The following is a 16,429-nucleotide window of genomic DNA, read 5'->3' as shown; positions in this document are numbered from 1 at the left end:
TACCACACAATATGAATGGTATTTAGGTTACTACCACATAATATGAATGGTATTTAGGTTACTACCACATAATATGAATGGTATTTAGGTTACTACCACACAATGTGAATGGTATTTAGGTTACTACCACATAATATGAATGGTATTTAGGTTACTACCACACAATATGAATGGTATTTAGGTTACTACCACATAATATGAATGGTATTTAGGTTACTACCACATAATATGAATGGTATTTAGGTTACTACCACATAATATGAATGGTATTTAGGTTACTACCACACAATGTGAATGGTATTTAGGTTACTACCACATAATATGAATGGTATTTAGGTTACTACCACACAATGTGAATGGTATTTAGGTTACTACCACATAATATGAATGGTATTTAGGTTACTACCACACAATGTGAATGGTATTTAGGTTACTACCACATAATGTGAATGGTATTTAGGTTACTACCACACCATATTAATGGTATTTAGGTTACTACCACATAATATGAATGGTATTTAGGTTACTACCACACCATATGAATGGTATTTAGGTTACTACCACATAATATGAATGGTATTTAGGTTACTACCACATAATATGAATGGTATTTAGGTTACTACCACACAATATGAATGGTATTTAGGTTACTACCACATAATATGAATGGTATTTAGGTTACTACCACATAATATGAATGGTATTTAGGTTACTACCACATAATATGAATGGTATTTAGGTTACTACCACACCATATGAATGGTATTTAGGTTACTACCACATAATATGAATGGTATTTAGGCTACTACCATACAATATGAATGGTATTTAGGTTACTACCACATAATATGAATGGTATTTAGGTTACTACCACACAATATGAATGGTATTTAGGTTACTACCACACAATATGAATGGTATTTAGGTTACTACCACATAATATGAATGGTATTTAGGTTACTACCACATAATATGAATGGTATTTAGGTTACTACCACACAATATGAATGGTATTTAGGTTACTACCACATAATATGAATGGTATTTAGGTTACTACCACATAATATGAATGGTATTTAGGTTACTACCACATAATATGAATGGTATTTAGGTTACTACCACATAATATGAATGGTATTTAGGTTGCTACCACATAATATGAATGGTATTTAGGTTACTACCACACAATGTGAATGGTATTTAGGTTACTACCACATAATATGAATGGTATTTAGGTTACTACCACACAATATGAATGGTATTTAGGTTACTACCACATAATATGAATGGTATTTAGGTTACTACCACACAATATGAATGGTATTTAGGTTACTACCACACCATATGAATGGTATTTAGGTTACTACCACATAATATGAATGGTATTTAGGTTACTACCACATAATATGAATGGTATTTAGGTTACTACCACACAATATGAATGGTATTTAGGTTACTACCACATAATATGAATGGTATTTAGGTTACTACCACATAATATGAATGGTATTTAGGTTACTACCACATAATATGAATGGTATTTAGGTTACTACCACACCATATGAATGGTATTTAGGTTACTACCACATAATATGAATGGTATTTAGGCTACTACCACACAATATGAATGGTATTTAGGTTACTACCACATAATATGAATGGTATTTAGGTTACTACCACACAATATGAATGGTATTTAGGTTACTACCACATAATATGAATGGTATTTAGGTTACTACCACGTAATATGAATGGTATTTAGGTTACTACCACACAATATGAATGGTATTTAGGTTACTACCACATAATATGAATGGTATTTAGGTTACTACCACATAATATGAATGGTATTTAGGTTACTACCACATACTATGAATGGTATTTAGGTTACTACCACATAATATGAATGGTATTTAGGTTACTACCACACAATATGAATGGTATTTAGGTTACTACCACATAATATGAATGGTATTTAGGTTACTACCACATAATATGAATGGTATTTAGGTTACTACCACACAATGTGAATGGTATTTAGGTTACTACCACATAATATGAATGGTATTTAGGTTACTACCACACAATATGAATGGTATTTAGGTTACTACCACATAATATGAATGGTATTTAGGTTACTACCACATAATATGAATGGTATTTAGGTTACTTCCACATAATATGAATGGTATTTAGGTTACTACCACACCATATGAATGGTATTTAGGTTACTACCACATAATATGAATGGTATTTAGGGTACTACCACACCATATGAATGGTATTTAGGTTACTACCACATAATATGAATGGTATTTAGGTTACTACCACATAATATGAATGGTATTTAGGTTACTACCACATAATATGAATGGTATTTAGGTTACTACCACACCATATGAATGGTATTTAGGTTACTACCACATAATATGAATGGTATTTAGGCTACTACCACACAATATGAATGGTATTTAGGTTACTACCACATAATATGAATGGTATTTAGGTTACTACCACACAATATGAATGGTATTTAGGTTACTACCACACAATATGAATGGTATTTAGGTTACTACCACATAATATGAATGGTATTTAGGTTACTACCACATAATATGAATGGTATTTAGGTTACTACCACACAATATGAATGGTATTTAGGTTACTACCACATAATATGAATGGTATTTAGGTTACTACCACATAATATGAATGGTATTTAGGTTACTACCACATAATATGAATGGTATTTAGGTTACTACCACATAATATGAATGGTATTTAGGTTACTACCACACAATATGAATGGTATTTAGGTTACTACCACATAATATGAATGGTATTTAGGTTACTACCACATAATATGAATGGTATTTAGGTTACTACCACACAATGTGAATGGTATTTAGGTTACTACCACATAATATGAATGGTATTTAGGTTACTACCACACAATATGAATGGTATTTAGGTTACTACCACATAATATGAATGGTATTTAGGTTACTACCACATAATATGAATGGTATTTAGGTTACTACCACACAATATGAATGGTATTTAGGTTACTACCACATAATATGAATGGTATTTAGGTTACTACCACATAATATGAATGGTATTTAGGTTACTACCACACAATATGAATGGTATTTAGGTTACTACCACATAATATGAATGGTATTTAGGTTACTACCACATAATATGAATGGTATTTAGGTTACTACCACATAATATGAATGGTATTTAGGTTACTACCACATAATATGAATGGTATTTAGGTTACTACCACACAATATGAATGGTATTTAGGTTACTACCACACAATGTGAATGGTATTTAGGTTACTACCACATAATATGAATGGTATTTAGGTTACTACCACACAATATGAATGGTATTTAGGTTACTACCACATAATATGAATGGTATTTAGGTTACTACCACATAATATGAATGGTATTTAGGTTACTACCACATAATATGAATGGTATTTAGGTTACTACCACACAATGTGAATGGTATTTAGGTTACTACCACATAATATGAATGGTATTTAGGTTACTACCACACAATGTGAATGGTATTTAGGTTACTACCACATAATATGAATGGTATTTAGGTTACTACCACACAATGTGAATGGTATTTAGGTTACTACCACATAATATGAATGCTATTTAGGTTTACTACCACACCATATTAATGGTATTTAGGTTACTACCACATAATATGAATGGTATTTAGGTTACTACCACACCATATGAATGGTATTTAGGTTACTACCACATAATATGAATGGTATTTAGGTTACTACCACATAATATGAATGGTATTTAGGTTACTACCACACAATATGAATGGTATTTAGGTTACTACCACATAATATGAATGGTATTTAGGTTACTACCACATAATATGAATGGTATTTAGGTTACTACCACATAATATGAATGGTATTTAGGTTACTACCACACCATATGAATGGTATTTAGGTTACTACCACATAATATGAATGGTATTTAGGCTACTACCACACAATATGAATGGTATTTAGGTTACTACCACATAATATGAATGGTATTTAGGTTACTACCACACAATATGAATGGTATTTAGGTTACTACCACATAATATGAATGGTATTTAGGTTACTACCACGTAATATGAATGGTATTTAGGTTACTACCACACAATATGAATGGTATTTAGGTTACTACCACATAATATGAATGGTATTTAGGTTACTACCACATAATATGAATGGTATTTAGGTTACTACCACATAATATGAATGGTATTTAGGTTACTACCACATAATATGAATGGTATTTAGGTTACTACCACACAATATGAATGGTATTTAGGTTACTACCACATAATATGAATGGTATTTAGGTTACTACCACATAATATGAATGGTATTTAGGTTACTACCACACAATGTGAATGGTATTTAGGTTACTACCACATAATATGAATGGTATTTAGGTTACTACCACACAATATGAATGGTATTTAGGTTACTACCACATAATATGAATGGTATTTAGGTTACTACCACATAATATGAATGGTATTTAGGTTACTTCCACATAATATGAATGGTATTTAGGTTACTACCACACCATATGAATGGTATTTAGGTTACTACCACATAATATGAATGGTATTTAGGGTACTACCACACCATATGAATGGTATTTAGGTTACTACCACATAATATGAATGGTATTTAGGTTACTACCACATAATATGAATGGTATTTAGGTTACTACCACAGAATATGAATGGTATTTAGGTTACTACCACACAATATGAATGGTATTTAGGTTACTACCACATAATATGAATGGTATTTAGGTTACTACCACACAATGTGAATGGTATTTAGGTTACTACCACATAATATGAATGGTATTTAGGTTACTACCACATAATATGAATGGTATTTAGGTTACTACCACACCATATGAATGGTATTTAGGTTACTACCACACCATATGAATGGTATTTAGGTTACTACCACATAATATGAATGGTATTTAGGTTACTACCACATAATATGAATGGTATTTAGGTTACTACCACATAATATGAATGGTATTTAGGTTACTACCACACCATATGAATGGTATTTAGGTTACTACCACACAATATGAATGGTATTTAGGTTACTACCACACAATATGAATGGTATTTAGGTTACTACCACATAATATGAATGGTATTTAGGTTACTACCACATAATATGAATGGTATTTAGGTTACTACCACACAATATGAATGGTATTTAGGTTACTACCACATAATATGAATGGTATTTAGGTTACTACCACACAATATGAATGGTATTTAGGTTACTACCACACAATATGAATGGTATTTAGGTTACTACCACACAATATGAATGGTATTTAGGTTACTACCACACAATATGAATGGTATTTAGGTTACTACCACACAATATGAATGGTATTTAGGTTACTACCACATAATATGAATGGTATTTAGGTTACTACCACACAATGTGAATGGTATTTAGGTTACTACCACATAATATGAATGGTATTTAGGTTACTACCACACAATGTGAATGGTATTTAGGTTACTACCACATAATATAGTGGATCAACCTTGATATCCAGCAGCCTGGCAGACACAGGCTGGGTAACAACAGTGTTGCTGTGTGTCTTTATGGTCACGTTGCTCTGTATGACTCCTGCTTTAAACAGACTCAGACTCTGGTACAGGCTCTATTGATGGGGATCTCGCTGTCTCTAACCTATTGGTAGGTCAATCAACCAATCAGTCATTATATAAATCATAGGTGATGTTATATCAGACTAGTTCAGGATTCTGGTATGTTCCTGAGGTTATTTAATCTAACACGGTTTACAAGTTCATTATCCTCATGATATACTGTAGGTATAGACACACCCTTGTCAGAATGAGCATCCTGTTGTTGTTGTTGTTGTGTGGGTGTGACACAAACAACAAATACCTTGTCAACCAATCACAGGCACTCCTCTAAAGTGGTGTGGAGGAGTGATTGGGCTCATCATCACCATGGAGACGGTGTGTTAGAGGATGATGAGCAGAGGACCGGTGATAACACAGCTGTGCCTCACAGACACTCAGCTCGTATACTGACGTGTTTGGAAGAAAACCTGTCTGAATGTATTGAAAACAGACTAAACAGAACCTGTCTGAATGTTTTGAAAACAGACTAAACAGAACCTGTCTGAATGTATTGAAAACATATTGAAAACAGACTAAACAGAACCTGTCTGAATGTATTGAAAACATATTGAAAACAGACTAAACAAAGCCTGTCTGAATGTATTGAAAACAGACTAAACAGAACCTGTCTGAATGTATTGAAAACATATTGAAAACAGACTAAACAAAACCTGTCTGAATGTATTGAAAACATATTGAAAACAGACTAAACCAAGCTGCTCCTGCAAGAGCCAAAGGGCAGCTTATGTAATAATTCAACAGGTTCATAAATCCTTATAACTCACCCTGGCATGTCATACTCACAGTCAATCTTTAAAACCTGTGCTAATGTTTATGATGTTGTTACAATAGGACTATATTTATCTGTACAGAGAGCATTGATGGATGTTTGAAGGCTGGAAAACGTTGCAACAGCAGAGCTGAACAACTGTGGTACCAATCACCTGACTACAGGTTAATCATCTGAACGGGAGGAACAGCAAGGATAATGGTGGACGGAAGAGTTTCACTCCAAAACGCCATATATATCTATTTTCAGAAATGTTGGTAAATTGACGTTAATTAAATACACATCTTGTGAAAGAGAGCAATTTTTGTTTCATCTGACCATGATATGGGTTAGTGAAAAGACGGACAGGATTAATCTAACCATGATATGGGTTAGTGACAAGACTGACATTATGTCACGTCCTGGCCAGTATAAGGTTAATTGTTTTTGTAGTTTGGTCAGGGCGTGGCAGAGGGTATTCGTTTTATGTGGTTCGGGGTGGTGTGTTTTGGTGAAGGGTCATTTGGTTTAAGTAGTCCGGGGTTTTTGAGCACTGTTTGGTTTTCAGTTATTCTATGTCTAGTCTAGTATGTCTGTTTCTATGTCTGGTTAATTGGGGTTGGGACTCTCAGTTGAAGGCAGGTGTTGTCTATCTGCCTTTGATTGAGAGTCCCATATATGAGGGTGTGTTTGTGATTTGTGGGTGATTGTTCTGTGTTCAGCCTTGCTTTACCAGACTGTTTGTAGTTGTTCGTTCGTTCTTTTTGTTTTGTTATTTTGTACGTTCATTTTTTGAAGTTAATAAATTCTCAAAATGAGCATACACGTACCTGCTGCGTTTTGGTCCTCCTTCACCGACGACAACCGTGACACATTATTAATCTGACCATGATATGGGTTAGTGACAAGACTGACAGGATTAATCTGACCATGATATGGGTTAGTGACAAGACTGACAGGATTAATCTGACCATGATATGGGTTAGTGACAAGACTGACAGGATTAATCTAACCATGATATGGGTTAGTGACAAGACTGACAGGATTAATCTGAACATGATATGGGTTAGTGACAAGACTGACAGGATTAATCTGACCATGATATGGGTTAGTGACAAGACAGACATTATTCAGTTTAACATGACATGATTTTATTTGAAATGTATTTCAAGCTAACTTTATTTTAGAGAGACAAATAATCATGTTTTGTGGCAAAACGCTATATACCTACCTCAAAGAACAGAACACAAACGGTATCCTGGTTGGGTTTTAAACCAACAGAACTCAATAGAAACGGTATCCTGGCTGGGTTTTAAACCAACAGAACTCAATAGAAACGGTATCCTGGTTGGGTTTTAAACCAACAGAACTCAATAGAAACGGTATCCTGGCTGGGTTTTAAACCAACAGAACTCAATAGAAACGGTATCCTGGTTGGGTTTTAAACCAACAGAACTCAGTAGAAACGGTATCCTGGTTGGGTTTTTAACCAACAGAACTCAATAGAAACGGTATCCTGGTTGGGTTTTTAAACCAACAGAACTCAATAGAAACGGTATCCTGGTTGGGTTTTAAACCAACAGAACTCAATAGAAACGGTATCCTGGTAAGTTTAAACAGTTAGGCTACATGTAATAAAGTATTGATACATAAATAAATATTAAAATAATACATTTGTTGAAAGTATTTTGTTCAAATTTCACATAGCCGATTTATTGTATCCAGAGGGTGAACAGCATGTAAAATGTATCTTTCCTTTTTGGACATTTAAGTACACTACATGACCAAAAGTATGTGGACACCTGCTTGTCGAAACATCTAATTTCAAAGTCGTGAGCATTAATATGGAGTTGGTCCCCCTTTGCTGCTATAACAGCCTCCACTCTTCTGGGAAGGCTTTCCACTAGATGTTGGAACATTGCTGTAGGGACTTCCTTCCATTCAGCCACAAGAGCGTTAGTGAGGTCAGTCACTGATGTTGGGCGTTTAGGTCTGGTTCGCAGTCGGTGTTTCAATTCATCTCAAAGGTGTTCGATGGGGTTTAGGTCAGGGCTCTGTGCAGGCCAGTCAAATTCTTCCACACCGACCTCGACAAACCATTTACGTATGGACCTCGCTTTGTGCACGGGGATATTGTCATGCTGAAACAGGAAAGGTCCTTCTGTAACGGCTGTCTGTAAGAGGGAACCAAGGTGCTGCAGAGGATGTGCTCATCATTAGAATTTTAATTCAAACAAACAAGAGAACACTACAAAATGAACAAAACGACAGCAAACAGTCCTGTTAGGCAAATACTCAAACAGAAACAATTACCCACAAAACCCAAAGGAAAAACATGCTCCTTATGTGTGACTCCCAATCAGCAGCAACGAGCTTCAGCTGTGCCTGATTGGGAGCCACACACACGGCCCAAAACAAAGAAATACCAAAACATAGAAAAAGGAACATAGAACGCCCACCCAATGTAACACCCTGGCCTAACCAAAATAAAGAACAAAAAACCCCTCTCTATGGCCAGGGCGTTACAGTACCCCCCCCCAAAGGTGCGGACTCCGGCCGCAAAACCTGACTCTGAAGGGGAGGGTCCGGGTGGGCCTTCTTACGGCGGCGGCTCAGGTGCGGGACGTGGCCTCTGCTCCACCCTTGACGTCGCCCTCTTAGGTGGCGCACCTGGCCGCGCCGAAGGTCTGGTGGGCGACGCTGACTGCGCCCGGCTGGCGGGCGGCGATGGTTGCGCCCGGCTGGCGGGCGACCCTTGTTGCGCCCGGCTGGCGGCCGGCGATGGTTGCGCCCGGCTGGCGGGCGACCCTGGCTGCGCCCGGCTGGCGGGCGGCGATGGTTGCGCCCGGCTGGCGGGCGGCGATGGTTGCGCCCGGCTGGCGGGCGGCGATGGTTGCGCCCGGCTGGCGGCCGGCGATGGTTGCGCCCGGCTGGCGGGCGACCCTGGCTGCGCCCGGCTGGCGGGCGACCCTGGCTGCGCCCGGCTGGCGGGCGGCGATGGTTGCGCCCAGCTGGCGGGCGACCCTGGCTGTTCCGACGGCACTGACCCAGGATTCACCAGGCTGGGGAGACATGACAGAGGCCTGGCCCTAGGCGTAGGCACAGGACTCACCGGGCTGGCGGGCGTCCCTGGCCACTCTGGCAGTTCAGGACAGTTGAGACCCACTGGAGGCCTAGTCCTGGGAGGTGGCACAGGACGGACCAGGATGGGGAGACCCACTGGAGGCCTAGTCCTGGGAGGTGGCACAGGATGGACCAGGATGGGGAGACCCACTGGAGGCCTGGTCCTGGGAGGTGGCACAGGATGGACCAGGATGGGGAGACCCACTGGAGGCCTGGTCCGAGGAGGAGGCACAGGATAAACCGGGCTGTGGGGGAGCACTGGAGTTCTGGTACGGACACTCTTTACCCACACTCCAGGCTGAAAGCCCACTTTGGCCCGGCACAGGCGGAGAGCAGGCATTGGGCGAACTGGACCCTCCCAGCGCTCTGGAGACACAGTGCGCAACGCCGGCGCAGGATAACCTGGACCGAGGAGGCGCACTGGAGACCAGACGCGCTGAGCTGGCACCATCCGCCCTGGCTCGATGCCTGCACTCGCATGGCACTTGCGGGGGGCTGGTATGTAGCGCACCGGGCTTTGAACGCGCACTGGGGACACCGTGCGCTCCACAGCATAACACGGTGTCCTACCAGTACCACGCTGCTTCCGGTAAGCACGGGGAGTTGGCTTAGGTCTACCACCTGACTCTGCCAATCTCCCCGTGTGCCCCCCCCCAAAAAAATTGTGGGGCTGCCTCCCGTGTCCGTTGAGCTCCCTTGCCTCGTACCAGCGCCTCTCAGCTCTCGCCGCCTCGATCTCCCACTGCGGGCGGCGATAATCCCCAGCTTGAGCCCATGGTCCTTTCCCATCCAGGATTTCCTCCCAAGTCCATGACTCCAGATAGCTTTTCTCCTGGTGCCTCTCCTTGTGCTGCTCCTTCCTCTGCTGCTTGGTCCGTTGTTGGTGGGTAATTCTGTAACGGCTGTCTGTAAGAGGGAACCAAGGTGCAGCAGAGGATGTGCTCATCATTAGAATTTTAATTCAAACAAACAAGAGAACACTACAAAATGAACAAAACGACAGCAAACAGTCCTGTTAGGCAAATACTCAAACAGAAACAATTACCCACAAAACCCAAAGGAAAAACATGCTCCTTATGTGTGACTCCCAATCAGCAGCAACGAGCTTCAGCTGTGCCTGATTGGGAGCCACACACACGGCCCAAAACAAAGAAATACCAAAACATAGAAAAAGGAACATAGAACGCCCACCCAATGTAACACCCTGGCCTAACCAAAATAAAGAACAAAAAACCCCTCTCTATGGCCAGGGCGTTACACCTTCCCCAAACTGTTGCCACAAATTTGGAAGCACAGAATTGTCTAGAATGTCATTGTATGCTGTAGCGTTACGATTTCTCTTTACTGGAACTAAGGGGCCCGAACCATGAAAAACAGCCCCAGACCATTATTCCTACTCCACCAAACTTTACAGTTGGCACTATGCATTGGGGCAGGTAGCGTTCTCCTGGCTTCCGCCAAACCCAGATTCGTCTGTCAGACTGCCAGATGGTGAAGTGTGATTCATCACTCCAGAGAACGCGTTTCCACTACTCCAGAGTCCAATGGCGGCGAGTTTTACACCTCTCCAGCCAAAGGTTGGCATTGCACATGGTGATCTTAGGCTTGTGTACGGTGTAACTTTTGGAAAAATGTTAACTTGTTTTTACCAAACGATTGTTAGAGTAAATCAAGGGCAGCTTTTTAAGTTTGATTATATACACTTTATGGAAAGATTTAAGGACTAATAAGGATATTGAAAGCGTGCTGGAAGGAATTATCCGGTCAAGGATGGATTGATTCTTATAGTTGGAGTGACACGGCCCGCTATTGCAGCGGCTGTATATGTATTCAGTCATATTATTTTTTCCCTTCACCTGAGTGGTGCTGGATATTGTTTCCCTTCACCTGAGTGGTGCTGGATAAGGTTTCCCTTCACCTGAGTGGTGCTGGATCTTGTTTCTCTTCACCTGAGTGGTGCTGGATATTGTTTCTCTTCACCAGAGTGGTGCTGGATATTGTTTCTCTTCACCAGAGTGGTGCTGGATATTGTTTCCCTTCACCTGAGTGGTGCTGGATATTGTTTCCCTTCACCAGAGTGGTGCTGGATATTGTTTCTCTTCACCTGAGTGGTGCTGGATATTGTTTCCCTTCACCTGAGTTGTGCTGCATCTTGCTTCCCTTCACCTGAGTGGTGCTGGATCTTGTTTCCCTTCACCAGAGTGGTGCTGGATCTTGCTTCCCTTCACCTGAGTGGTGCTGGATGTTGTTTCCCTTCACCAGAGTGGTGCTGGATATTGTTTCCCTTCACCTGAGTGGTGCTGGATCTTGGCTCTCTCTTTTTCACTCGCTTGTTTAGAAAGTTTCCTCTTTGGGCCATTAGGAACAGATATCACAGGCTCCAACAGGAACAGATATCACAGACTCCATCAGGAACAGATATCACAGACTCCATCAGGAACAGATATCACAGGCTCCAACAGGAACAGATATCACAGACTCCAACAGGAACAGATATCACAGGCTCCATTAGGAACAGATATCACAGGCTCCAACAGGAACAGATATCACAGACTCCAACAGGAACAGATATCACAGGCTCCATCAGGAACAGATATCACAGGCTCCATCAGGAACAGATATCACAGGCTCCATCAGGAACAGATATCACAGGCTCCATCAGGAACAGATATCACAGACTTCATCAGGAACAGATATCACAGGCTCCAACAGGAACAGATATCACAGACTCCATCAGGAACAGATATCACAGACTCCATCAGGAACAGATATCACAGGCTCCAACAGGAACAGATATCACAGGCTCCATCAGGAACAGATATCACAGGCTCCATCAGGAACAGATATCACAGGCTCCATCAGGAACAGATATCACAGACTCCATCAGGAACAGATATCACAGGCTCCAAAAGAACAGATATCACAGACTCCATCAGGAACAGATATCACAGACTCCAACAGGAACAGATATCACAGACTCCATCAGGAACAGAACAGGAACAGATATCACAGGCTCCATCAGGAACAGATATCACAGGCTCCAACAGGAACAGATATCACAGGCTCCAACAGGAACAGATATCACAGGCTCCAACAGGAACAGATATCACAGGCTCCATCAGGAACAGATATCACAGGCTCCAACAGGAACAGATATCACAGACTCCAACAAGAAAAGATATCACAGACTCCAACAGGAACAGATATCACAGGCTCCATCAGGAACAGATATCACAGGCTCCAACAGGAACAGGCTCCAATAAACTGTCCATAAGCAAAAGCTCCACGTCACTAAAGAGATCAACGCCTACTGCTAGGTAGCCAGCACATGAACATCTGAAAATAACATCTGTTCGTCACCACGTCTGGCTGACTAAGTCAGGGGTTAGCCCTAACCCTAACCCTACCCCTAACCCTAGCCCTAACCCTAGCCCTAAACCCTAACTCTAACCCTAACCCCCTAACCCTACCCCTAACCCTAACCCTAGCCCTAACCCTAGCCCTAAACCCTAACTCTAACCCTAACCCCCTAACCCTAACCCTAACCCATAACCCCTAACCCTAACCCCTAACCCTAGCCCTAACCCCTAACCCTAGCCCTAACCCTAAACCCTAACCCCTAACCCTAACCCCTAACCCCTAGCCCTAACCCCTAAACCCTAAACCCTAACCCCTAACCCCTAAATGAATAAGATAAGGTTCCTGGCTTGTCTCTGTGTTGCTGTGCTGTATGTTGCTACTTCGCTTAGTTTTTTACTTTTAATAAAAATCTAAATCAAAACTCTGCATTTAACACATTTACCAACGTCTTAGTTTTGTAGTCTTATTTTTGTAGTCATGAAATCCATGCTGCCTACTCAACTTCTGCTAAGTCTGTCTGTCTGTCAATTAATTATATTCATTCAAGGGAACAAAGGATGAAAGACTCAGGCTGTTTGAGATGTAAATAGACCAATTAATGGATATGCTGCTGTTGAATGACAGGGATCTCTTCATGCAGAGATATAGTGCATTCAGAAAGTATTCAGACCCCTTTAGTTATTACACGTTTGTCCCCCTCATTAATCTACACACAATACCCCATAATGACTAAGCAAAAACAGATTTTTAGACTTTTTTTTGCAAATGTATATATAAAATGTATATATACTCCATCAGTAGTTATACTGTGTAGAGAGTCTAGTCCATCAGTAGTTATACTGTGTAGAGAGTCTAGTCCATCAGTAGTTATACTGTGTAGAGAGTCTAGTCCATCAGTAGTTATACTGTGTAGAGAGTCTAGTCCATCAGTAGTTATACTGTGTAGAGAGTCTAGTCCATCAGTAGTTATACTGTGTAGAGAGTCTAGTCCATCAGTAGTTATACTGTGTGGAGAGTCTAGTCCATCAGTAGTTATACTGTGTAGAGAGTCTAGTCCATCAGTAGTTATACTGTGTAGAGAGTCTAGTCCATCAGTAGTTATACTGTGTAGAGAGTCTAGTCCATCAGTAGTTATACTGTGTGGAGAGTCTAGTCCATCAGTAGTTATACTGTGTGGAGAGTCTAGTCCATCAGTAGTTATACTGTGTAGAGAGTCTAGTCCATCAGTAGTTATACTGTGTAGAGAGTCTAGTCCATCAGTAGTTATACTGTGTAGAGAGTCTAGTCCATCAGTAGTTATACTGTGTAGAGAGTCTAGTCCATCAGTAGTTATACTGTGTAGAGAGTCTAGTCCATCAGTAGTTATACTGTGTGGAGAGTCTAGTCCGTGAGTCTAGTCCATGTTTTCCCTCTTGTTTATCACCTTCTGCTAAGTCTGTCTGTCTGTCAATAAATTATATTCATTCAAGGGAACAAAGGATGAAAGACTCAGGCTGTTTGAGATGTAAATAGACCAATTAATTGATATGCTGCTGTTGAATGAAAGGGATCTCTTCATGCAGAGATATAGTGCATTAGGAAAGTATTCAGACCCCTTTAGTTATTACACATTTTGTTAAATTACACTTATTCTTAAATTGATTCAATTGTTTTTCGCCCTCATTAATCTACACACAATACCCCATAATGATGACTAAGCAAAAACAGATTTTTAGACATTTTTGCAAATGTATATATAAAACAAAATCTAACCCTTTACTCAGTACTTTGTTGAAGCACCTTTGGCAGCGATTAAAGCCTGGTGTCTTCTTGGGTGGGTGGAGCCACCCAGTAGCCTCCACCCAACCAGACGTAAGCCAGCTTCGAAGCTCCTCTGTTTTTTGTTTCTGGTCTCCTTTAACAGGGCTGTTTGGTTCTGGTCTCCTTTAACAGGGCTGTTTGTTTCTGGTCTCCTTTAACAGAGCTGTTTGGTTCTGGTCTCGTTTAACAGGGCTGTTTGGTTCTGGTCTCCATTAACAGAGCTATTTGGTTCTGGTCTTCTTTAACAGAGCTGTTTGGTTCTGGTCTCGTTTAACAGGGCAGTTTGGTTCTGGTCTCCTTTAACAGAGCTATTTGGTTCTGGTCTCCTTTAACAGAGCTGTTTGGTTCTGGTCTCGTTTAACAGGGCAGTTTGGTTCTGGTCTCCTTTAACAGAGCTGTTTGGTTCTGGTCTCCTTTAACAGAGCTATTTGGTTCTGGTCTCCTTTAACAGAGCTGTTTGGTTCGGGTCTCCTTTAACAGAGCTGTTTGGTTCTGGTCTCCTTTAACAGAGCTATTTGGTTCTGGTCTCCTTTAACAGGGCAGTTTGGTTCTGGTCTCGTTTAACAGAGCTGTTTGGTTCTGGGCTTCTTTAACAGAGAACTGTTTTTTTTCTTGCCTGAGTAGTCTCGTTTGCCAAAAATAAAATGAAACCATCTAGTGTTCAGTGAAATAACAACACAATGTCAAATACAGGAAGCCTAGTCACATAATGAACATCCAATCACATTAACCGTTACTCTCTTCAGGGAATTCCACTAAAGGTCGGTATGTAGCCGAACGTAGTTGTTGCTCATTCCATTTGCTCGAAAATTGATAAATGGTTAAAAGAAAGTAAGGCCCGCGTCCATAGAGACACATACCAGCTCTACTGGTACTACTGCTACTACCAGCAGTACTACACCTGCTACTACCAGCAGTACTACACCTGCACCTGTCAACGACACAAGTTGTTCTGCTTCCACGAGCACATCCAATGCTAGCAACAAATTACTATTCGACAAGCCAGTGAATTATATGCGTTACAGCTGAATGAGTCAACAGACGTGGCGGGCCTGGCACAGCTCCTGGTATATGTTCGTTACGTTTACGGGGGGTCAATTAAGGAAGACTTCCTCTTCTGCAAACCACTGGAAACCAGGACAACAGAAGAGGATATTTGTAAAGTACTGGACAGCTTTTGTGACATCAAATGGACTTTGGTGGTCAAGATGTGTTGGTATCTGTACTGATGGAGCAAAAGCCATGACAGGGAGACATAGTGGAGTGGTAACGCGCGTGCAAGCAGTTGCTCCCGACGCCACTTGGGTCCACTGCAGCATCCACCGAGAGGCTCTTGCTGCCAAGGGAATGCCTGACAGCTTGAAAGACGTTTTGGACACTACAGTGAAAATGGTTAACTTTGTTAAAGCAAGGCCCCTGAACTCTCTTTTATTTTCTGCACTATGCAATGATATGATTAAGAAGTTGGAGCTCTTCTCTGTCTACATTAACAAGGACAACACACAGGTCTTTCCATCATTGTATGATTTTTTTGTGTGCAAATGAACTCAAGCTTACGGGAACAATGTCAAATGTGATATAGTGAAGCACCTGAGTGAGCTGGGTGCACAATTACGCAGGTACTTTCCCGAAACA

The 16,429-nt window shown here is 40.7% G+C and overlaps 1 protein-coding gene across 2 annotated transcripts in view; it reads left to right on the top strand.

Annotated features, from left to right (window-relative positions):
* The window catches only part of tmem45a (transmembrane protein 45a), a 55,012-nt gene that overhangs the window by 12,157 nt on the left and 26,426 nt on the right, over window positions 1–16,429 (top strand). The gene's annotated exons all lie outside the window — the stretch shown is intronic.

This window comes from Salmo trutta, chromosome 17 (assembly GCF_901001165.1).
Source record: "Salmo trutta chromosome 17, fSalTru1.1, whole genome shotgun sequence".
Lineage (NCBI taxonomy): Eukaryota > Metazoa > Chordata > Actinopteri > Salmoniformes > Salmonidae > Salmo > Salmo trutta.
Note: the sequence above shows the minus strand (reverse complement) of the source record. Positions and strands in the feature narration are given on the sequence as shown.